Consider the following 26062-nt stretch of genomic DNA (forward strand, 5'->3'; position numbering starts at 1 on the left):
TTGTTCTATGATTCATAGAAGGTTTTAATGAGGAAAAAGCAGGAAAGGAGATGGTGGAAATAGCCCATCGCATATCAATGCAACATGGACCGCTAAAAAGGAAATTATCCGATATCATCTCTTTGGAGCCGGAAATTGCAAAGACCAAGTTGACACATCATTGTGGACTAAGGCAACAACAACAGAGCTGACCTCCAATCTTCCCTTTGGCCTTGTAGGATGAGCATCTTTCAGCCAATCACAGCTATAATACCTCATTCAGGTGGTCCTGGTGCATCATTAGTCGTTGGAATGTAAGGCAGCAGATGTAATCGGGAAACAGGAGCCTATTGTTGAAAATAAGCATGCAGAGTTGGGCCAGCAAAGGAACACAGTCAAAATGCCATATTGATTGTTAGCAGAGGTTTGGAGCCCTCACAAACCCCACTGGTCGAACAGTGGGATCTTTGGAGCACTAAGCATTTCTGAATACTGTGTCCATCTATTCAGCCAAGGGTTAGAATCTCACGTCTTCTTTCCTAGATGTTCCGTCAGTATTGCGTCCAAGCTTAACATGGCCAGCACTGACCAGGGTAATATTGTTGGTAGGGGACGCACACCTTCCTGGGGTAGGTTCCTGGAGGACATGGCCAAGAAGGTCGGGGATAGAAGGGGACACAGGCCTTGATGGGGCGGTACCCTGGGGGGCATGGGAAGCCGAAGCCAGGGCCCAACTTGGAACCACAAGGATAGTAGCAACCAGGACGCTGATAGGGTGGATAGCAGCCAGGGTACTGACAGAAGGAGTCGTCTTCTGGGTTAGAGAAGTCCTCCAACAGGATTCCATTATTCAGCAGAGACATCTTGGAACAGTTGGGGTAGATCTGTAATAACATTGTGGCAGAGAGGTTATAGGTTGAAAAAACTGGGTTAAAAGAGAGATGGGAAACCTGAGGCACAAGGACTCGTAATTTGGTGAACCGGGTTTGATTCCCCGATCCTCCACATGCAGCTGCTGGGTGACCTTGGGCTAACCACACTTCTCTCTGAAGTTTCTCAGCCTCACTCACCTCACAGAGTGTTTGTTGTGGGGGAGGAGGGGAAAGGAGATTGTGAGCTGCTTTGAGACTCCTTAAGGGGAGTGATAAAGCGGGATATCAAGTCCAAACTCCTCCTCCTCCTCCTCTTCTTCTTCTACTTTCTTCCTGGCACTCAAAACTCTTCCCAAGACAAACCAGCTCTCCCAAACCAAGGCTATTCTCTACTGGCACACCTCTGAAATGTGTCCTTGAAATCTCATACTGCCTCTTATTTGCCTAGATGAGAACAGCGAAGTCTCCAGATCTCTCTCCCGCCAACCATACCTATTCTCCCCAGACCATGCCCCTAACAGACCATGCTTTGCATGCGTTCCCATGTTTTGGCTTGACTAGAGAGTTAATTTGAGCTCTGATAATGCCTCTTGACTCCCTGGATAGAGGATAAAAATGAGTGGTTGAGTGGTTGTAGAAACGTGCCTCCTGCACCAAGCTAAAATTTACATTTCCAGTCCTATCCACTCATTTTAACATCACATAATTGTCTGTATGGAAGATTAGAGAGGGACCTGTGAGTTTGTGTAGATACTAGAATCATAGAATTGTAGAGTTGGAAGGAACCATGAGGGTCAGCAGGGGGCCGGTCCACTGTCCCTCAGACCATAGTTTGGGGGGGGGGGGAATGAACGAATTCCTATGCCCCACAAATAACCCAGAGATGCATTTTAAATAAAAGGACACATTCTACTCATGTAAAAACACACTGATTACTGGACCATCCGCGGGCCAGATTGAAAAGGTGATTGGGCCGGATCTGGCCCCCGGGCCTTAGTTTGCCTACCCATGATCTAGTCCAGTGTTTCCCAAACTTGGGCCTCCATCTGTTCCCAATACAGTTCCCAAAATAGCTGGAGACCCAAGTCTAGTCCAAAAACAGCTGGAGACCCAAGTCTAGTCCAACTCTCTGCAACACAGGAATCTTTCACCCAAAGTGGAGCTACAGTAGAAAGGGGAAATGTGCATTTATTGCTCTGCCTGCTTTTGCCCCCTGGTTCCTGTGACCCTCCAAAATTCTTTAGGCAACATTTGATGGGAACTCCATTATCTAAAAATTTCAAGCTGTGTCCACTCTACAGACAGTTTCTTCAACAAGTTTAGAACCCCAACAGGACACTCAGAAGCCGTCAGATGCATTTGGACACCAGAGCTCAGCTGAAACACTCATCTAGATTTTTCTCCGTGGAGGAACTTGCCATGTCCCTTCAACATTTCATTCCTTGTAATATGCAGCAAGATAAATGAAGCTGGCCTGATATTTAGAAGCCCTCAGAGAAAAGAGATATTTCAGTCTCCATCAAGCCTGTGAGCATGCAAGGAATTACCTGGTTTTCTACTGGATCCGATGGGATGCTTTCGGAGTTTCAGATGTTTCTGAAGTAGCCCATTGTGAGAGAGCTCCTTTTATATGGTCCGTCATTGTGCCTAGAGGAAAACACTCATCTCACTTCCAAGAATTACAGTAAGAATTAATCTTCAGACCTTTAATTGTCACATGTTTAAATGAATTAATCTAATTAATTTTTCCTTCCTTGTTCAACATGCTGCATCATCATGTTAACCCCTGAGCTTGTTTGGGGAAATGCACTATTTAGGTTGAAATGCCTTCTCCACGGTCCTGCAAATGCAGCTGATCTCAGTGAGGCCTCCTTCTGAGCAGACATTGTAGCACCCTTTTGCAAACTTATTTTAGAATATACAGAAGAAGGAAGAAGGAATGTCTTGCGTCTAACCCTAACCATTTTGGGAGGAGGATCTCCCACCTCTACGCAGCATATTTTTGCTCAGTCCAAAAACCATGAGAAGTGGTATTCAAACATTTAATTGCAGCACAAAACTCATGTTTTACACAATGGGATAGGGTCATACTCCTAGTTCTTCCACAACGCAAAGTGACCCAAAATAACAGCAAGGTTTAGCTGTTTTCATTACCATATTCATTAGAATCACCAATTTAATTTGTGTTACAATCGCCCTATACAGTGGTACCTTGGGTTACAGACACTTCAGGTTACAGACTCCGCTAACCCAGAAATAGTACCTTGGGTTAAGAACTTTGCTTCAGGATGAGAACAGAAATTGTGCCCCAGCGGCATGGTGGCAGCGGGAGGCCCCATTAGCTAAAGTGGTACCTCAGGTTAGGAACAGTTTCAGCTTACAGGTGCACCATGGGGTTTCTTCTCCCTCTGCTCCCAGCACTGTCCTATTATCCTTTGGCCCTTATAAACATCCCAAAGGGTGTTAGGACCTGCTATCCAAACCCAATGTGTTTCCAGGAAATAGTTTGTTAGGTGAGCATAAGGAGTTAACGATTTCCACTGATTCTTATGGGAAGTTTTTAAATCCGTGTCCGACCACAGAATTTTGAGCCCAAAATGATGAAGAAGCTGGGGAAACCCTATAAAACCTTGCAAAAGAAAGACACAGTTAGGAAAAATGCTCTCTTATTTGTCTGATATCCCCCCTCCCTCCTCCCTCCCACCACGGTTTCTGCTTAAACAACTGCCACTGACCAACAAAACACAAAAAATCCGACTTGTTTACACTACTAGGTCTGCTTGTCTGGATATCTAAATCTGCAGTGTGTGTACTAAAGGTAAAGGTAAAGGGACCCCTGACCATTAGTTCCATTCGTGGCCGACTCTGGGGTTGCGGCGCTCATCTCGCTTTACTGGCCGAGGGAGCCGGCGTACAACTTCCGGGTCATGTGGCCAGCATGACTAAGCCGCTTCTGGCGAACCAGAGCAGTGCACGGAAACGCCGTTTACCTTCCCGCCGGAGCGGTACCTATTTATCTACTTGCACTTTGATGTACTTTCAAACTGCTAGGTTGGCAGGAGCAGGGACCGAGCAATGGGAGCTCACCCCGTCGTGGGGATTCGAACCACCAACCTTCTGATCAGCAAGTCGTAGGCTCTGTGGTTTAACCCACAGCACCAACCTAGTGTGTGTACTAGTGAGGCTAATTCTTTGCGTTTGGATAAGTGAATTTTGGTATAACTAGCTTTCCTATAGCAAAACCAGTGTGTTTAAGAAGGCACAGAACCTATACTCTAGAACCAGGGATGGAGAGCTGGTGGCTTTCCAAATCTTGTTAACCCCTTTTCCCATGAACCCCACCATGATCAATGGTCAGGAATGATGGGAGTTGTAGTCTAGCATGTTCAGGAAGACCACTGAATGTATGTCTAGAACCAGGATCGCTATGGCCCCCTCAGATGTTGTTGGACTACAACCCCCATCAGCCCCAGCCAGCAGGGCCAACATTCAAAGATGGTGGAAGTTCTAGTCCAGCAATGTTTGGAAGGTCACAAGTCCTTCATTCCTGACATAGTCACTGTTGTTGCAATGTTATATATTTTCCACCCAGAAGTCAGTCCCATTGAACTCAGCAGTATTCACTCCCAGTTAAGTGAGTACAGCAGGTTTCACCAGCCAAGTATCCTCTAGGTATGTTTGGATTCTACATCCCATCAGTGCCAGAGATCAAGACCCAGTTGTCAGGGAAGATCAGAGCAGGAGTCCAGGAAGATCTGGAAAGCTACCGATTCCCTCCAGATGTTGTTGGATTGCAGATTCCATATTCCTCCCTGACCATGGGCCCTGCAAGATGAAGCTAATGAGATTTTTATTTATTGTGCATTTATTTAAGGGTGGGAGTACACCTTTTAATCAAAGAAAACTCTCGAGGTGTACAAATAATATAGGACATTAACAGCACCTCTGAAATCCATAAACGGATTAGAAAACAAAATACACATAGTCTATGCCCCATTAAAATACTCACATAAAAGAGTAAAAACAAATATACGTTACAAAATAATAGGTAGCTGAGCAGGCTTGCTGAAACGGATCTCACTCCTGTCAGCAATCGTGCTGCAGCATTCTGCGTCAACTGCAGTTTCTAGACAAACCACAACGAAAGCTCCATATGGAGTCCCACAACATCAGGAGGTCCAGAGGTTCTCCATTTGTGGCAGAAAAGTCCATCTCATCAGTTCTCTTTCCAGTTGTTTGAGGAAATAATGTCATTCCTAATCAGAAATCTGCAAACACGTACCATTGGTTTATTATGCTTACACAGAGACATGTACTAGGGCAATCATGGGTTCAAGCAGTTGCTTCCTCATACACCTTTTACTGGAAGAGTATGGAACCACATCTAAAAACAAGGATTCTTTATAAACATAATTACAGCAGTTAGAAATAATTGTGGAGCTGGCTGGGCTTCCCAAACCTTCTCAGATGAGATGATGTGGGTGCTTACCCACAAAGGACACATGTTCAGGGTTCTTCATGGAGACTCATGGGAAAGCCTATGTCTTATGATGTTTCAGGATCATAGAATCATAGAATCATAGAGTTGGAAGAGACCACAAGGGCCATCGAGTCCAACCCCCTGCCTAGCAGGAAACACCATCAGAGCACTCCTGACATATGGTTGTCAAGCCTCTGCTTAAAGACCTCCAAAGAAGGAGACTCCACCACACTCCTTGGCAGCAAATTCCACTGTCGAACAGCTCTTACTGTCAGGAAGTTCTTCCTAATGTTTAGGTGGAATCTTCTTTCTTGTAATTTGGAATCATTGTTCCATGTCCGCTTCTCTGGAGCAGCAGAAAACAACCTTTCTCCCTCCTCTATGTGGCATCCTTTTATATATTTGAACATGGCTATCATATCACCCCTTAACCTCCTCTTCTCCAGGCTAAACATGCCCAGCTCCCTTAGCCGTTCGTCATAAGGCATCGTTTCCAGGCCTTTGACCATTTTGGTTGCCCTCCTCTGGACACGTTCCAGTTTGTCAGTGTCCTTCTTGAACTGTGGTGCCCAGAACTGGACAGGATAGATATGATCACTGAGAAGTCCACAATGTCTCCAATTGCCTTCAAAATCCATTTGGAGGTATGGACTGAGAGGAGCATCCACACTCACCCCACCCACCCAGTCTCTGCCCAAACACAACTCACATTTTGCTCTGGGTGAAATTTGGCATTAGCTCAACTTGGGGAAGATTATAGTAATTCAGAGCCCCCTTGCCATTCCACCAGCAATGCCACTAAAGAAAAGGTTTAGGACCCATTTTGAAACTTGTTTGCGGTAAGAAGGTGGGACAGGCTAGTTGATCATCCAAAGACCTCTCTCTCAGGGATGGGGAACCTATGGGAGCCCTAAGAAGTTGTTGGACTCCAGCTCCCATCAGCCTCGGCCAGCATAGCCAATGGACAGGGATGGTGGGAAATGTAGTCCAACAACATCTGATGGGCCGCATGTAACAGATGCATAGTGTCCAGAAGTGATTGTGCCACCCTATGCTGCCTTGGAAGGGACGCGGGTGGCGCTGTGGGTAAAAGCCTCAGCGCCTAGGGCTTGCCGATTGAAAGGTCAGCGGTTCGAATCCCCGCGGCGGGGTGCGCTCCCGCTGCTCGGTCCCAGCGCCTGCCAACCTAGCAGTTCGAAAGCACCCCCGGGTGCAAGTAGATAAATAGGGACCGCTTACAAGCGGGAAGGTAAACGGCGTTTCCGTGTGTGGCTCTGGCTCACCAGAGCAGCGATGTCACGCTGGCCACGTGACTCGGAAGTGTCTCCGGACAGCGCTGGCCCCCGGCCTCTTGAGTGAGATGGGCGCACAACCCCAGAGTCTGTCAAGACTGGCCCGTATGGGCAGGGGTACCTTTACCTTTACCTTTTATGCTGCCTTGGACTGGACAGACCCCATGGTCAGACCCCAAGCGGAGTCCAGACCCTCAAAGTGTCTCTATTTTCCAGGGACAGTCCCAGATTTACAGAACCTGTCCTGGTTTCTGATTTGATCCTGGAATATCCCACTTTTCCTTAAAGGTAAAGGACCCCTGACCATTAGGTCCAGTCTTGGCTGACTCTGGGGTTGCGGTGCTCATCTCGCTTTACTGGCCGAGGCAGCCGGCGTACAGCTTCTGGGTCATGTGGCCAGCATGACTAAGCCGCTTCTGGCAAAACCAGAGCAGCGCACGGAAACACTATTTACCTTCCCGCCGGAGTGGTACCTATTTATCTACTTGCACTTGACATGCTTTCAAACAGCTAGGATGGCAGGAGCTGGAACTGAGCAACAGGAGCTCATCCCATTGCGGGGATTCGAACCGCTGACCTTCTGATCAGCAAACCCTAGGCTTTTCCTTAGGACATCCCGATTTCATCAGAGAAATGTTGAAGGGTATGGAGTTACTTAGGCTGCATCTACACACCTATCTAAAAAACGCTCTGGAAATGCTCGGGGGGGGGGACATTTTAAAGCTCACAATGGAAAAATTCATAGCTCCATCTAGTGTCATAGTGTTATAATGCATATACAGTGGTACCTTGATTTAAGACCATAATTCAGTCTTAAAACAAAGCGTACTTAAAACAAGACATGCTTTCCCATAGAAAGTAATTGAAAATGGATTGATCCATTCTAGACAATGAAAAACACCCCCTAAAACAGCAATTTAACACATATTTTACTGTCTAATGAGACCATTGATCCATAAAATGAAGGCAATAATCAATGTACTATACTATAACATAAATAAGACAGTATTGTAGATGATAAAAATTAGAATTTTATTTTTTTTTCTTATCTGCACTGATGATAGTCATTGTTTGGATGGGGGGCTTTTATCCATTTCTGCAGTCACAAATTCAACCAGTAGCTGGGTTCCACACAGTCAGAAAAACAAGTCACAAAAACAAAGTCACAAACCACAGTCACAGGTCAGTCCCATAAAACGAAGTCACAGTCAAAAAACCGAAAAAGCCACACAAACCAAAATGCAAAAAAATAGCAAAAACGAAACCTCCAATTATCACCTCTATGTTGCGTGGGTTCTCAGGACTCAGCAGCTGGCAGACTCAACAGGAAGCCTCTGATTAGCAGCGAGGGACTCAATTATCAAACGAAACACACTCAACAGGAACCAGATGATGAAAAGAGACCCCTAAAATAGCAGCCAGGCCCGACTTACCATATATAAAAACAATGACTCAACCTGGAGCACTCATATTTTTTTTTAATAAAAAATTTTATTAGGTTTTCACATTTTATACACACACACACAACAAAAACAAAAACAAAAACAAAACATATATAATTTCATACTCTTACTTTCTTTACCCTCTTTCCTTGACTTCCCCCACCCCCTCTTCATACATCCCAATTCCAATAATTAATTCAGCAAGTTCTTATCTCTCATCTTTAACATATTATTATTATTTTTAAAACTTAACTCTTTTTACTTGTCCACATTTAACTTATCCAATTCTCTTATAAACATTAAATCTTTTTTCTAAGGTCGACCTAATTTCCCTCCCACGAATTTCTCCCTTTATATTTTAATTAATTATATGTCATAATGGCCAAATACAAAAATCATAAAATTTTAAAATTCTGTTCTCCCCTCCCTCCCTACCCCGGTTTCCATCCCTTATGTCCACAGAAACAGTTCCTAGCCCGGATTCCTCACATCCGAGGCCTTCAAGTCTCTGTCAGTCTCTCTCCGCCGATTTTGTTGGTAACCCTTTTTGTTGGTCCTCAGGTCTCGAAGGAGTTCAGTCGCAGTCACACCAAATTTTCTTCCATCCAAAATACTTAAAAGCAGTTGCTGCAAAAGGTCAGCTGATCTCCCATACTCAAAGAGGAAGTCCCAATCATATTTCTTTATTCTTTTAAATTCCAGAATTCCAGGTACTCCAGGGACTTCCTCCTTCATCTTTCTCATCTTTCGCAGATTTGTAATCCGAAGATCTTCTGATTGGTATTTTCCTTTTCCACTCCTTCTTTCCTCTCCATCTGTTCCAAAAATGTCTCTTCTGGTTCAGCTGCAGATTTCTTATTAGTCAAATCCTTTATGCATTCAGCAGAGTTGTTTGTTTTAGAATTCAAGGTCATAAGTTCTTTGTTCATAGCTGTACTCTGCTCTTGCAGGATTCCCACGAGAAAAAACATTTTTTCTATCTCTGCCAGTAATTTTCCCTCTGCAGCCATTGTAATGTCTCTAGTTCCCCCTAGGGGGATTCCAATTACTTGATAGTCCTTTTCCAACAGTCCGTTACTTATTGTTTATAGCTACGTTGTTTCCAACCACCTCAGTTCAAATGCAACACTTTTAATTCAGAGAGTTTTTAAGTAACAAAGTTCTTAACTTTAACCGCCCATTTGACAGCTCCTTTGACAGCTGTCAAACTCCTTATTCTTTTTCCTCCGGCTTACGCACAGGACACTCCCGGGTTCGGGGGAGGGGGGGTTTACACAAAAGCTTCCAAAATTCCTCACTTTCTCTCCAGCACAAAGACTTCTTCTGTCAAATTCATTGAAGTATCTTTTATCTGACACCAAAAACAATACTCTCCACCTTAGTTCTCCAATCCTTGCTTTAGATCGTTTGTAGGTAGGGGGGGGGTGCGGACTTCCCTTTAGCACATCCCCCGATTGTACCGAATTCAAAGGTATAAATTTTAAAGTCCAGATTCCAATCTACTCACGGGTTGTTTATTTTCCAGTCCAAATTTTGGGAAAAAAGTCAGCGCTCTCCGGCCATGGCTCGCGGCTACGCTCCACTGAAGTAGCGGTCTACTCACAGCACCACGCCACTCCCCGTACCCTCTCTGTAGCCTTTAAAAAGGCTCTTCGTGGGTCGGGGAAGGCGCTTAAAGGTCCCGCCGAGTCACCAAGTCCGCAGGCTTCCGCGCCTGCGGTTTCTAAGGGTCCCCGCGTCGCCGGCGCGGTAAGACCCGTCCTCAGCAGAGCCGATTCCCTCCGGAGCTCGGAGGGAATCCGCCATTAATCCGATCACGCTAACCCGGAAGTCCCTTGAGCACTCATTTTTGGGTTGCAATTGGACTTAGTCCAAAACGGACTTATAATAGACTGGACTTTAGTCAAGGTACCACTGTATATACAGTGGTACCTCTGGATGCTAACGGGATCCGTTCCAGAGCCCCGTTCGCATCCTGAGTAGAAAGCAACACGCAACTGCGCATCTGCGCATGCGCGGGTCGCATTTCACTGCTTTCACGCATGCACATGACGTCATTTTGAGCATCTGCATATGCATGAGTGGCGAAACCCATAAGTAATGTGTTCCGTTATTTCTGGGTCATCGTGGAGCTTAGCCTAAAAACGTGAAGCATATTTAACCCGAGGTATGACTATTATTAATTGTCAGGCTTTAGAAATCCCTTCCCTAATGGCACCAAGGAGCAGGGAGGAAACAAGAAAGTTTTTACTTGTGATTTATTTCAGTCATCACAGTGAAAGACAACAAAATCCAGTCAGTGCTCCCTGATGGAGTTGCTCGCACTGTGCTCCTCCCCGTTCCTTTCTAACAGCAGGACCTGCTTCTACAGCATCCATTCGTGGTCAACTGCCTCAGTGAAGAGAAGGAGGGTTGGTTATGCTGTCCAGTGACGTGTCAGCTTGCTGCTCTGCCTCCCCTCCTCCTTCTCCTAACGCCTCCTAACTCTTCTGCTCGCCTGTCTCTGAACTGTTCTCTCCCCCAAAGCCCTGCTGTAATTCGAGATGGCTTTCCTCTTCTTTGGAAACTGCAGGAGAAGGGGGGGGCGACCTCCCCCAACCCTCCTTCTCTTCAGTCTAGTCCCTGACACTAATGTAGCACAAGTCTACTCAGAAATGCAAATTTGCATTTAGCAGCAGTTGCAGGTATGTGGATATGAAATTTAATTTCCATCAGCACCCTTGGGTGCCTTGCACATGAAGTGATGGTGAGATGAAAGGCACCATTTTGGACAAGGAAGGAAGAATAATTAGAACATTTCAGTTAAACATCTGGCCATTAAAGATCTGAAGACTAGGTTTTTTTATTCCGGGAACTGTGGGAGACTCATTTCCTCTGGGCACACTGATGGACTATATATAGAGAGCTGATGGACTATATATGTGTGATAGCTTACTCCAGAAGCAGCTGAGACTTCTAACACATCCGATCAGATCCAGTAGGAAACCAGGTAACTTCTTTGCTGTTCATGGAGTTTTACAAGGACTGAAATATCTCTTTCTTCTGCACTTTGGTAATTATCAGGCTAACTTGCTGAATATTGCCTAAAATGAAATGTTGAGGGATAGGGCTAGCCCAAGGCAATTTGCCTCTGGTTCTGAGTGCCAGGTTGAGCTGTCTTGTGATGGCTCCGTCTAGAAGCACCTGAGACTTCTAACAACTCCAATCAGATCCAGTAGGAAAACAAATAACTTCTTTCCTGTTCATGGGGTTTTACAAGGACTGAAATATCTCTTTCCTATGCATGGTTGTCGATATCAGGCTAACTTCATTTTTCGTGCTGAATATTGCCTAAAACAAAATGTTGAGAGAGAGGGCTAGCGCTAGATATATTGCCACTTCAGGCAAACCAGAAAGTGGTGCCCGCTCCCGACACAACCACTGCCTCCGGGGCCCCTCAATCTTGCAGGCAATGTGACACCTGTGGTTCTGAGTGCCAGGTTGTGGGGCTTAGAAGGCTGCATTTGGTCTCTGAATCGGATGTTTCCCATCACACTTTTAATCCAGTATTTGTCAATTATAGCAACTCTACCAAAATCTCATTTCAGTTCTATCCTTCCTGCTCCAAGATGTCTCTGCTGAATAATGGTATCCAGTTGGAGGACTTCTCCAAGCCAGAAGCTGACAGCCTCGACTCCTTCTGTTGTGATTCTCCGTGCTACTATCCACAGAATTTTCCATGTTCTCCAGGGTGCAGCCTCAGAATAGTGTTTATCCCTCGCTTCGGCCAGCGTTGTCCTCAAGGTTATGCCCCAGTTGAAGTGCATATCCCCATCTGTGCTAGTGTTGGGCCATGTCCAATTCCATACCAGCGCATTCGGGGCTGTCTCCCCATCCGTCCAGGTGCGCCATGTCCTCCAGGGTTCCAACCCATCCGGGCATGCGTCCGCAACCAGTTCCCTGGTCTTTGCAGGCCATGCTAAGCCCAGACGCAACATTGACGGAACACCCAGGAAAGAAGATGCAAGATTCCGATACTTGGCTGAATGAATGGACACAATATTCAGAAATTCTTGGTGCTCCAGAGTGCCCATTGTCCCACCAATGGGATTTGTGAGAGCTGAGCACTTCTGTTATCAATTCCTATCATGCTTTGACTTAACTCCTTTGGCTTTTCCCTATCTCTGCGTGGTTAATTTCAACAGGCCCCTGTTTCCTGGTCACACCAGTCACCTCGTATTCCATCCCCTGGAAGTATTTCAGCTGTGTTTCGCTGAAGGTTGCTCACCGCACAAGACTGAAGGGAAAATTCGAGGTCCCCCCTGCTGTCTTTGCCTTAATGCACAAAGCTTTTTGTCTTTGCAATTTCGAGCTCAGAAAACAGGATGTCTGATTATTGCTCTTTCTGTGGTCCATATTACATTTAATGCTGTATTGTTTTTAACACTCGATTGGAAGCCGCCCAGAGTGGCTGGGGAAACTCAGCCTGATGGGCGGGATATAAATAAATTATTATTATTATTATTATTATTATTATTATTATTATTATTATTACATTGACCTTTTTTTGCAATGGGCCATTTCCACTGTCTCCTTTCTTTCTCTCCGCATTAAAGTCTTTTGAAAATCATAGAATGGTGTCACGTTGTTTTCTCCCTCTCACCATTCTCATACTCGGAGTAGACCCATTGAAATGTACAGAAATTGCTCATTTAGTTGCATTGTTTTCAATAGGTCTGTTAAAGACACATGAACAGGAATATGGTTGGTCCCTGGCAGTTGATGAAATAGTTCCTGTAATAGGGCTGGGATTGCTTCCTGTCGGAATCACCTGCTTTTCCTGTTTACTCAGCAGGAAGGTCCATTTGAAATGAAATATGTAGTTGTTTTGCTTCTGCTTTTTGTGTTCTCACATGTCAAAGTTAGCCTTCTGGCCCTGCTCCTCCAGTATACCACAGCAGCATTTCCCCAGTACAAATCCCTGCTTGGGCTTTCATTGACCATAAGCAATATCTCAGGGAGCTAGCAGGTGACCCTCCCTGGAGAGAAATGCGCCATCTTGCCCATCTTTGGGATTTTACTTTGGCTTTGGTCTCGAGTTCAAGGGGCATAGCCCCTGTGCAGGTACAGAGTTCATGATTCAGCAAATCTATTATACCATTCAAAGAGTTTCATCACCTGATTAAATTATCAAAAGAAGAAAGCCATGATTGGCTTTTCTCACCAGGGACACAAGGAAGGGGAAGGTGTAGATTTAAGAAATCAAATTCCCCAAGGGCAGAAACTCTGTTCAGCTCTGCTCTGCTCTGCATGGCAACTTATGAGAAGTGTAGGTCTAGCAACATAAGAAGTCTTCTCTGTTGTGGCCCCAATCTTGTAGAGTGGAGATGGGGAACCTCAGGTCATGAATGCAGGAGCCCATGTCCTCCTATATGGACCTCAGAACTCTTCCCAGACCACAAGCCTCACTCGTCCTGAGCCCTCCAAGATTCTTTTTGCTGTTTCTATGGTATGCTGAAGAACTGTGGGGGAAAGGGAAGAGATATCATTGTGGGTTGAAGCAGAAACAGCATGCTTGATCTCCAATCTCCCCTTTGACCTTGTGGGCTTAGTATTTTTCAACCAACTACAGTCAAAGTGACTCTGGCTTCGCCCTACCAGACCTGAAATTGTATTATGAAGCATCATGCCTCTGTTGGTTGAAGGAGTGGATGAGATTAGAAAATGGAAAATTGTTAGACTTGGAAGGATTTGATAACAGATTTGGTTGGCACACATATTTATGGTGTGATAAGAAAAAAATTCACAAAGGCTTTGAAAACCACATCTTCAGAAGATGTCTTATAGAAGTTTGGGATAGGTATAAAAACCTATTAGAACCAAGGATACCACACTGGTTGGTCTCCATTAGAGGTGATGAGTGTAAAGAAGATCAATATGAGGGGGAATTGGGTAACATATGGGAATTTGATTGTTAAAGAAGGAGGTAAATGGAAATTGAAACCCTACGAAGAAGTTAAAGAATATGTTAATGATTGGTTGCATTATTATCAGGTTAATGAAATGTTTAAAAAAAACTAAAAGAAAAAGGTTATGTTGAAAAAGAATCGAAATTTCAAATAGAGATATTGAATAATGAATTTAAAATTTTATCAAAGATGTATAAATTGCTGCTAGAATGGTATACTAAAGATGAAGAAATTAAATCGGTTATGATTCATTGGGCTAGAGATTTTGGATATAATATACAGTTATGTGAATGGATAAAACTATGGAACGAAAAGTTAAAATTTACGGCCTGTACTGCGTTAAAAGAAAATGGTATGAAAATGGTATATAGATGGTATATAACACCAGTGAAGTTAGCAAGAATGTATAAAGTGTGTAATAAATGTTCGAAATGTAAAGAAAAGGAAGGGACTTTTTATCATATGTGGTGGGAATGTAAGAAGGTGGAAGGCTTCTGGGAAATGATATATAACGAATTGAAAAAAATGTTGAAATATACATTTGTTAAGAAACCAGAGGCATTTTTGTTAGGAATGGTAGGAAATGAAATAAATAGAAAAGATTATAAGCTTTTTTTATACGCAGTAACAGCGGCAAGAATACTGCTAGCCCAAAAATGGAAACAAGAAGAATTACCGTCAATGGAAGAATGGAGAATGAAGTTAATGGAATATGCAGAACTTGATAAACTAACAGGAAGGATCCGAGGCCTACGAGACCACAGATTCACTGAAGACTGGAGTAAATTTGTAGACTATTTGAAAAGTATTTGCGATGAACAATTAACGTTTGTAGGTTTGCAAGAGGCTCTGTGAAAATAATATTAGAAATATTCTAAAAAAGGGAATAAGAGGGAGGAGGTTTTTAATAAAGACTCTCCTCCCTGGAAGAGAGGGGAGTGGTTGTGGGTGGGAGCCCAAGCTCCGCCCCTAGCAGGGGGCAGTAGCCCCCTGCCTCCCCCACTCACCTGGCTGGCGCCCACGCCCATCGGCAGACACCCAACCAGTTGCCTCTGAAGGGGCGTGTTCAGCAGCCTATGTGCTGCGGCGCCAGCCCCTCCTCGGCCTCATTCTCCTCTCTGTCGTCTCGTCGCGAGTCAACCACCCTCCACTCCCTTCAAGCTCAGGGTTTTAGTTCCTTGGCCTTGCTATGGACCTTAGGTTGGTCGCCCTGGTTGTCCAGGGGGCCTCGTAGGAATTTTTCTATTTGGCATTAGGCTTTTTGGTTTTTCCGCCTACCTTGTAGCAATCGTCACAACTTTCGTGGTATTGGTGGGTAGGTTAGGCATTGGAATAATGTGTTGTGGTGTGTCGAAGAGCTAGGTGTGGCCATCGCCTATGCCTTCAATTTTTGGGTATTCCGTTAAAGGAATCTGGCGGTTGTGTGCTCTGTCCGATGCCTGCTTGGCGGGAGGCCATGGCACGACCCTCGGTGACATCAGGGGAGAGCCTATAGTTGGATTAGCATCAACAGGCTCCACCTACTGGTGAATAAACCCCCTTGTTTTAGACATCCAATGCCTAAGCCAATACCTTATCACTGCTGTAATCAATAAAGTTGTGGCCTTTTCTTGCCCATTAACCTTATATCACGTGTCCTTGTGTATTCATTCCACATTGTGGGGGTCGGGTCCTCGAACCACAAAAGGCAATATTAGATTAAGAAATGCGGAAGAAGAACTAAAACGGAGGATTTGCAGAAGAGCTGAGGGAACTCCAAAAAATGTATTTGTGAAAAATTGTGTTATGTGTTTTTATATTTTTGTATTGTAAAATGAATAAAAAATAATTCAAAAAAATAAAAGGTTAGCAGGAGCAGGGACCAAGTAACAGAAGCTCACCCCATCGCGGGGATTCGAACCGCCAACCTTCTGATTGGCAAGCCCTAGGCTCTGTGGTTTAGACCACAGCGCCACCCCCGTCCCACATTAGATATCATAGAACCATAGAATTGTAGAGTTGGAAGGGACCCCAATAGTAATCTAGTTTAACCCCCAGCAATGCAAGAATTGCATCTGAAGCATCCATGACAGATGACCATCTAACCTCTGCTTAAAAACCTCCAAGGAAGGAGAGTCAATCACCTGGCAAGGGTGTCTGTTCCACTGTCAAATAGATTTTACTGTCAGAAAGTTCTTCCTGATGCTTGTTCCATTTTTCATGTAACAGCTCTTTAGATATTTGAAGATGGCTGTCATATCTCCTCTCAGTCTCCTCTTTTCTCATTGAATCTCTTTTCGATGTCCCTTCTGCCTAAGGAGGACTTTGGAATGCTCACTGAAATGGCAAAAATCAGCAAGAGAGAGGGAATCCAGTTAGTTTTACATTTTAATACCTACAGAGAAAAGAGATATCTCAGTCAGCATGAAGACCATGAATTAAGCAAATAGTGCATGGATTCCACTGTTGAAGTGCTTGTGGAGTATAGGAGCCTGACAACCCTTTTTATACGGGTTGGTGACACACCTTGAGGAGATGAGTCTTGCTTAGTTCCAAGAGCTCGTGACTGACTGTCATTCACATCTTTGCCAGATTTGCATAACTTTGATTGAAAGTCTCCAATTATTTTGTTTCTCTCCCTGAGTCATTTTGTTTTCATCCAGGCTTCATTCTATAATGTGTGCAAGCTAACCCCCTGGAAGGGAAGGGAATAACATGGTGTTGAGCTTAGAAAATACAGAAAGACAAATATGACCGTCTTAGGGCCTGGATCCCCTATTCCAACCCTACCGCTAGCAAAATGTGTGGTTTTTTTTTGTTGTTGTTGTTGTTTTGCTCAATTAGAAAACTGTCACATGTAATAGCCATTGGCCATTGTGTTAACCGCAGGACATAACCAGTGTTTAAGGATCACCCCGTTGGACAGAATCATCATCCTAGTTTTTCAGTATTGCACAAAAGCATGATTAGTTTTTTTATGTGTCTCTAAATCTTACATAAGTTACCTTGTGATGCCTATGTCAGTGGGAGCCAGTGTGGTGTACTGATTATATTGTCACACTAGGACCTGGGAGACCAGGGTTGAAATCCCCACTCGGCCATTGAGTCGGACAACATTAGAACCAAGACTCTCAGCAATTTTCAAGCAACCCATAGGGGGAAATTTTTGGGAACTGCTGGTCTGGATAATTCCAGATTGTGCCTTCCTTGTTATCATAAAGTTGCTTGGGTCTGCTTTGTTTCTATTCTTTGATCACCCAGGATACCCACACATTGGTTCCTGCAACCTTTTCTCCTTGTTGCTTATATAGGGAGCCCCTCCTTTGGCTTTAGGATTGCAGACAGGGAGTCTTTTTCCAGCCATACCTGGAGATGCTGGGGATCAAAATTGTGACCTTCTGCATGCAAAGCAGATGCTATACCACTGAGCTAAGTGGGATGGCTAAGAAGGTCGTCAAGAAGACTTCAGATGGTCTCTAAGAGGCATTTGACCCTGGGAAGCAGAAGACCGTGTGGAGCCAACCGTTTCTGGGGGGTAATATCGTATCCAACTTGACAGATTCAGGACCCAGAAAAGGAGCTGTTTCTTCAGGTGATCTTCTCCCACAAAATGTGATGATAGACAACAACTAAGATGGCTTTTAAAAAGGAATTAGGGAAAGGATGAAGGAGATATTTGTGAATGGCTGGTCATCATGGCCCAGACATCAAGAACCACTTGTAGATGCATTTTGATGCTCATCAAGCCACACTGAAAAGATATAACATGAGAATGAAGATGGTGTAGGAATGTTTGGAATGAATGGTGTGGATGTAACCTAAGTAGGAGTCTCATGGGAAAGGTCTTAGCCAGGCATAGGCAAACTCGGCCCTCCAGATGTTTTGGGACTACAACTCCCATCACCCCTAGCGAACAGGACCAGTGGTCAGGGATGATGGGAACTGTAGTCCCAAAACATCTGGAGGGCTGAGTTTGCCTATGTCTGGTCTTAGCTCAAAGGGTAGAGCACCTCCTAGGTTCAATCCCCAGAACTTCTAGATAGGGTTGAAAAAGTTTCCTTCTGCGAAATCCTGGAGAGTCATTTCCAGCAGCGTGGACAATACTCCACGTCAGTCTATTAGAATGAGTGGGGCACTAACCCAGCAACTTTGGTCCATCCTCAGCTAGCCTTCACCAATGTGGTGACCTGGGCTGCCAGCTTCCTTCTCCTGCTGAGTCTTAGTGTTGCCCCTTGTACAACTGAGCAGGAAATAGGTATTATAGGTCAAGACTTGCCAAAAGAGCTGAAAAAACTATGTATATATGCTACAATAGCAGGAAGGATGTTACTAGCCCAACGATGGAAAGATGAAAAGATACCCACGAAAGAAGAATGGCAGGAAAAACTGATGGAATGTGCTGAAATGGCAAAACTAACTGGAAGACTAATAGATAAGGACAACAGAGATTTCAAAAAAGACTGGAAACCATCTGTGTTGTACTTACGGAAATATTGCAAAAAAGTGGACTCACTAGCAGGGTTTGAGTAAACACTTACAATTAAGAAAACAATCATGAAAGTTAAGATATAATAATGGGAAACTAACAAAAGGTAAGAGGTAATTGGGGACTCAGGTGGCACTGTGGTCTATACCACTGAGCCAGTGGCGTAGCGTGGGGGGTGCAGGGGGGGGGCCCGGCCGCACCGGGCGCATCATCTGGGGGTTAGGGGGCACAAATCCACAGGTTAGGGGGTGCAAATTACTTGCCTTGCCCCGGGTGCTGACAACCCACGCTACGCCACTGCACTGAGCCTAGGGCTTGCTGATCGGAAGGTCAGTGGTTCGAATGTCTGCGACGGGGTGAGTTCCCGTTGTTTAGTCCCAGTCCCACCTAGCGGTTCGAAAGCACATCAGAGTGCAAGTAGATAAATAGGTACTGCTCTGGTGGGAAGGTAAATGGCGTTTCTGTGCACTGCTCTGGTTTTGCCAGAAGTGGCTTAGTCATACTGGCCACATGACCCAGAAAAACTGTGTGCGGACAAACTCCGGCTCCCTCGGCCTATAGAGCGAGATGAGCACACAACCCCAGAGTCATCCACAACTGGACCTAACAGTCAGGGGTACCTTTACTTTTAAGAGGTAATTGGAAAATATGGTACAAAAATGACAAGAATATAACAATACTTCATTAAAAGATTATAAAACTAAGGTGCAACAAGGAGAAGCAAATGATTAAAGAACCAAAAGAGGAAGTTGAGTGAAGTTGGGGGGGGCAGGCAGGAGGGGGGGTATTGGGCTTTATATTTTCTTTTGATTGTGTTAACGATGATTTTGTGGAATATAAAATTGTAAAACTTAATAAAAACTATTTTTTTAAAAAAAGAACTGATGAGGGAAGAAAGGAATGTGGACAGAACTATAATAGATTGACTGTGCCTACCACTGGCTCTGTCTCCATGTATCATGGTCCTCCTTGCCTTCTTCCCTGTTGGTCCCAATGGGGACCGGCTACCACTGCTCAGCTCCACTATATGGTGGGGCTGCCCTTGAAGATAACTCAGAAACTTGCTGTGGTCCAAAATGCAGCAGCCAGGTTACTGGTTGGGGTTCCATTTATAACCCCTGATTTAAAACAGCTGCACAGGCTGCCCATTTTCAGGCCCAAATTCAAGGTGCTCGTGTTATTTTTGCAAGTTGTTTTAAATCATTCTTAATATTGTGTTTTAATGCTGTACTCCACCCTGGGACTGAATAGTTAAGGGCAGATAATAATTATATTGCATTACATTACATTACATTACATTACATTACATAATATTATATTATATTATATTATATTATATTATATTATATTATTATATTATATTATATTATATTATATAATATCCTTAATCATTAGGTCCCAGGGTAGAGTACAACATTAAAACACAACATTAAAAAAATTAAATACAGAATTATTAAAAATAGAATACTAATACTTGGGAAGGGCTGTAGCTTAACAGCTTTGCGGTGTTTCAGAGAGGGGTCATTCCTGGAGATGCCCAGAATAAATTGAAAGTTCTCAATGGAGAGATGTAATAAGTAGGGTTCCCCCAGAGATCTGTGCTTCAACCTGTAATTTTGAACCTGTTTGCAAATTACCTGGAGTTAGGGGTGAGCCATGAGGTGGACATTTTTGCTGATGAGACCCAACTGTTCAAGGTCACAGAAGGAAAATGGGATTGCAAGCAGCTCCAAACGGATCTCTCCAAACTGAGTGAAGAGCCATTGGAGGGCATGCAAAAGACCTCGAGTTCAATCCCTGGTGTCTCTAGGCAGGACTCAGAGAAAGCCCCCTGTCTGAAACACTGTAGAGCCATGGCAATCCATGTAAACAATACTGAGCTTGAGGGTCCAATGGTCTGAGTCAGTATAAGGCAACTTCCCAAGTTGCTCTCCTGTAGGGCATAGGCCACACAAGGCATGTTGAGTCTATGAAACGGGGTGATTCTTAAACACTGGCTATGCCCTTTAATTAACTCAATGAATAGTACATTTAATGGTTTTCTAATTAACCAACAGGTACTTTGTTTGTAGCATAAATGGAGCCAGTTGCAGGGATGAGATTTTGGTCAAAAGATGGTCATCATCATGCAAAGAAATGATTTTGCCCCCACAAAATAGAATGTAGAATAAACCAATGTTATTCCCTTGAAAGGTGATAACTTGCACATCACTGTTAAGTTTGTACGAAAAATAAAACATACCAAAGACAGAAATGAAATTATTGGAGAGTTTCAATTAAAGCTTTACGAGTCTGAGAAAGATGGTCTTGACAATTAATGACAATTTCCTGGAGCAAAACAAGACTCAGTTCCTCGAGGTGCGTCACGGAACAGTATAAAAAGAGTTGTCCCTCTATGGACTACTCCAAAGGGATCCCAGACTCTGAAAGCATCTCAACAGCACCACTGCAATTCAGGTAATATTTGCTCTATTCGTGGTCTTTCTGCTGGCTCAGATACCTCTGGTCTCTGTCTGTTCTTCAATGTAAGAGTAACTAGATTTTTTGCTGAATTTTCCCTTATGTGCAATGTCAAGGGTAACGAACCAGGAGGAAATACTGGTGGAATGTCAAAAAGAGATTGAAGAGTTCCAGATAGGGATGGGAATATTCCCTGCCTGAAGAGTTGCTTCCAGTCAGTGTGGACAACACAGAGCTATATGGATCAATGATCTTACTCAGCATTTAGGAGAGCAGTCATAGATCTTCCCAGAATTCCTGCATCCTGTAACAAAAATGGCATAACATTTTGTACTTTTTCATATAAGTTTACATTTTTCATATTGATTTCTTCCCTCCTGTATTGACTCACCATGTAGAAGGTCAGTGGTAGTTGAAGAATCCCAACATCTAGTTTAAAGAAATGGAATCTGCACTAATATGCTGATTTGGTTTACCAGCCCACAACATCCCTCATATCTCTTTCAACCCAATCTTCATGAACATGGATAGAATCATGAACATGGCTTTTAAATATATTCCAAGATTCTCGGATGCATAGTGCAATGACCAGTTTCTAGCACAAACTTACACACTGATTTCTGTTCAGTCTGAAAAGGGCTCTATGGGTGTTCAAAGGCCAGCCAGAAAATGCTCTTGGAGGATATGAAGGCCAGGTTCATTGAGGGCTGTGGCCAAGGAAGATCAGTAGGTCCTCAGGAGAGTCCTGTAGGCCTGGTAGAAAGGTCTGGGGCCTTGCCTGGCTCCTGGTCTCAGGTTCAACACAGTATTTGTCTTTTCTAATCGCCCTACCCAATGTCTCCTTTCATTCCAGGTCTACTCTCCCTGCTCCAAGATGACTCCAGGCAATCATCACTGTTACAGTACCTTCCTCAACAGCCCCAACAATACAACTGGGGAGAGCAGTAAAGTCCCCGGAGTGGACTCCCTCCACTGTTGCCCATCTCACTGGCATCTTTGGCATCACCATCCTTGTTCTTATCCTTGCGGTCCAGGCTGGGGCTATGGATGTGGGTCAGGCTGGGGTCCTGATTGTGGATATGGCCCAGGGTGCGAGCCCTGCTATCCCTATGGAGGTTATGGCTATCCTCATGGAGTGCACTGCTATCCTCATGCTGTGCACTACTATCCTCAAGTGAAATGCTGCAGTCCCTCAGCAGGCTACGGCTATCCGCCAGGAGGCTACTGCTATCCTCCAGGAGGCCATTGCTACCCCCAAGGAGGCCACTGCTACCCCCCAGGAGGCTACTGCTATCCTCCAGGAGGCTACTGCTATCCCCCAGGAGGCTACTGCTATCCATGTTAAGTCCAGATGCCCACCTTGATGGAATATCCAGGAAAGAAGAAGCAATCATCTGACCCTCAGCTGAATGGATGGACCCTCAGAGATCCAACAGTGCAGCTAGTGGGTTTTATGAGGTCTCAGCACTTTTGTTGATGCTTTACACAGTGTTTTGGCTTAATTCCTTTGGGTTCCCTGTCTCTGCATGCTTATCTTTTACAACAGCCTCCTTTTCCCCTATCAAAACTGTCGCCTCCTGTTAGGGCTATTAAGGACACGCCAGGACCCTCCACCTTGGGCACTTCTGGTGCACTTGGTTGAAGGATACTTAGCTCTCAAGGTCAAAGGGGAAATTTGAATTCAGCCATATTGCCTTTGCTTCAGTCCACAATGATGTACCAGCTTTGTCAGGAGAGAAGATATCTCATGGTTTCAGTGCTCTGTTCTGCATTGATCTGCACCTGTAACAGTCTTTTTCCATTGTCTCCTTCCATTGTTCCTCATTAAAGTTGCTCAGCATATCACAGAACCATTTTGTTTCCCGTTTTTTAATCCTCTTATATTTTCATCCTCTATGACTTGGGCAGGGAAGCCTTTTCAGCCCAGGGGCAACACTTCCTTCTTGGCAACCTCCTGACGTCCAGGAGAGCTGCAGAATCATGCGGAGCAATGAATGCAAATTTTACGTTTGTATAGCAGGCCGGTTTCTGCCTGCACTCACAAACCCCTCTCTCATCCTCCCCCCAGTCAAGCAATGTCAGAGTTCAAGGAAACATCCCAGCTGAGCCAGAACACTGGGGGTGGTAAGTAGGGCCAATGAGGAGTGCAGAGCAGGGCAAGCCAGAGAAGCCTGGAGGTTCAAACGGAGCCTCTGGCCTGAGGTTCCCCACTCTTTCTCTATAGCACTGTGGCTATAGCACTGGTGCGCCACCGGCACACGATTTTCATTCTCATCCAGGGGCAAATTTCTCAACTCAAGGTAACTCTTCCACGTTAGCGGAGTTTGTAACCTGAAGCATTTGTAACCTGAGGTGTTTGTAACTCGAGCTACCACTATATTTAAGATGACTTCCACATTCAGGGCTGTCTGCTCTGACTGGCAGCAGCTCTCCAGAAACATTCCCAGCTTCTCCTGGAGATGTCAGAGATTGAACCTGTTGAGATTCTGGATGCAATAGATGCGCTCCGTCCTTCTATGCCATGGACCTTCCCCTAAATATAAAGCAGAATTCCAGCCCTCCCAGTTCTGAAGAAAGGACTGGTTTAAATAGGCACACAATCAGCCCACCTGGCTCAGTTTGGCCAACACTGGCAGGTAGTGGGACTCCAGGGTTCCAGATGGGTCTTTTTTCTAAGTCCTACCTGTAGGTGCTAGGGATTGAATGGGGAGCTTTCTGCATGCAAAACAGATGCTTCCCTTTATGAAGCCCCCTAAAACTTTGAGTTGAGTTCAGCCTCCTGGAGCAGGGGGAACTTCTGAGGTCCTTGGCTGTCCTTAAATGGTCAAAATAGAGGTGCTCACTTCGTGGTCTTCCTTTCACAACATTTTTGACCTTGCTGTTTTCCAAAGTAACCAGAGGTTGTCACTAGAGAGCCAGAGAAAGAAACTCCAGTCACATAATCTGCAAGTGTCCCGATTTTCCAGGGATAGTCCCAGAATTACAGAAGCCATCCTGGTTTCTGATTTGATCCTGGAATGTCCCAGTTAGAGAATTGCTAAGGTGGGTTTCATCTCAGCAGCGTGTCCATCACTTCTGCATCTTCACTGAGCCCTCCGGCTGAAACTGCAGAAAGCCACTGACAGTCAGCATAGATAAAACTGAGTTAGATGGACCCGTATAAAGCAGCTTTGTGTGCACCTACTTTGGAAGGACCATAGCTCAGCAGTCTGCTTTACATGTGAAAGGTCCCAGGTTTGATCCCTGGCATCTCCACGTAAGGCTGGTATTCCTTCTGCCTGAAACCCTGGGGAGTCACTATCAGCCTGTATAATACAGATAATACTCAGCTGGAAGGACCAGCGGTCTGACTCAGGACAGGTGGGGTAGTGTAGGTTTCTGACACCCAGGGCAGGACAAGTGTTGCGCCCCCTGGTGGAGTGGGCAGTGGCCAGTCCCTTTGCCGGCCAGCATCTAATCAAGGGAATCCCTCCTTCCAAACTAGCCCCAACCTGGTGTTAGAATTCCTGTTCCATGATTGCAGTCAGGGGATTTTTGTCTAGCACATGACGGTATATGTTTTGACTCCACAGAGTGGGAAGTGACGGAAACAGGATGTTTGTGTTACTGTGTTCCGTGAAGTGGGACTATTGCCCTTTCTCTCTTTGCTGTCTGATACTAGAGAGAGAGGGAGCCATGTTGCAGAGCTCCGTGTGTGTTTATATGTAAATAAAGTAGATTAGCCAAAATGCTCAGTGGCTGAGGTCTGTCACGAAAAGCTGCGAAGACTCTGTGGATCCCTAAGTGTGCCGGTGTCAGTTGGCATCGGTCGCTGTGATGTTCAGGCAGAAGAAAGCTTTTGAAGCTCCCGAATGAATGACCAGGAGGGTGGGAACATGCCACTCGGGTCCTACTCAAGTGTAGGCTGAATTCCTGACACCTGGGAGCAGAGATATGACAGAGAAACATAAAGTCAGGGGTGCTGCTGTGTTTCCTTGCCCTGTCACCTTTGCAGCAAGGCACTCTGGGCAACTCATGTGGCTCTGGCAGTGCTTTCCCACTTTCCTCTCCCTCCCTCCTTCTATGTTGGGCTGTGGCAGCGGCACCCTCTCCCCCTCCCTCTCAGCTGGCCTCGGGGCATCCCTTTGCTGGCCATGAGGAGAAGGTGCCACTGCCACCCGAGTCCCAAAGGTCTGGCCTGAGCACAATTTACATCCCCACAGCTCCAGCCCCAATGAGGGACCTTTCATGGGGGTGCCTGGTTGAGCCCCCTCAGAAATTTCCACCCAGGTCCATGGTCCCCCTGCACCCCCCCCCCTGCATGCTACGCCACTGACTCGGGATAAACATACGGTGTTTAACGTTCCCTTGGTCACCTGCATAGGGACTCAGGAAGCTGCTTTATCCTGCCCATGCAAGGTTCAACAGAAAATGGAAGGTCTCTCATACTACTTCCTGTTTAGTAGATGGGTGTGAAGGAGAGGATCTCCAATGGGCAGCCTAGATGGGCAGAAGGAGCACAGAGCCTAAAGCTGCTTCACTGAGCAGGGACTCAGCTGCACTAGTAAAGAAAAAGCTTTTGGATGCATCAGAACACTGTGGCACCAGATGGCGCTATAGAGTTCCGTCTTTTGCCAACATGATTTCCCATTATGAGTGTGATGGCCTGGGACTTGGGCTCAGACTTGGAACCAGAGGAGACTCAGTCCGCACCGGATCCTTTGCCACAAGTGGCAACTGAACTGAGTCTGGGGCCTGATTCTGAAGAGCCCCAGTCCGCACAGGTTCCCCTGCAACAAGCACCAGCTGGGCCGAGTCAGGGGCCTGAGCCTGCCCTGGCTCCAGATGCAGGGAGTGCCTCGTTGCCTTCAGCTGGGTCATCACTTACAGCTGCTCCACTACCAGTTGGGTCAGGAGAGGCTGAGGCAGCTTCTGGGTCTAGTAACTCACCGACATCTCCCGAGCTGCAGAGACTTAGGTCTGAGAGAAGGAGAGACCTGAGTACTCACAAGAGGAGTGCTCGCCTTCGGGTGAGACAGGGAGGTGAGTCACCGGGGGATCAGGACCGGCCGTTACCCCAACAAAGATAAAAGGCTGTCGAACCCTGCCCCCAGGTTGCGGGAGCAACATTGCTGTTTGCTAGAA

The 26062-nt window shown here is 45.3% G+C and overlaps 1 long non-coding RNA gene across 1 annotated transcript; it reads right to left on the reverse strand.

Annotated features, from left to right (window-relative positions):
- LOC307205273 lies at window positions 1-2519 on the reverse strand. The gene is made up of 2 exons (XR_013833967.1): window positions 2399-2519; window positions 1-863 (listed from the first exon to the last, which is right to left on the reverse strand). It is a non-coding gene; the product is annotated as an uncharacterized lncRNA (long non-coding RNA).
- Between the last annotated feature and the right edge of the window lie 23543 nt (window positions 2520-26062).

Source organism: Podarcis cretensis, assembly GCF_951804945.1.
Source record: "Podarcis cretensis genome assembly, chromosome: 16".
In the NCBI taxonomy this organism is placed as follows: Eukaryota; Metazoa; Chordata; class Lepidosauria; order Squamata; family Lacertidae; genus Podarcis; species Podarcis cretensis.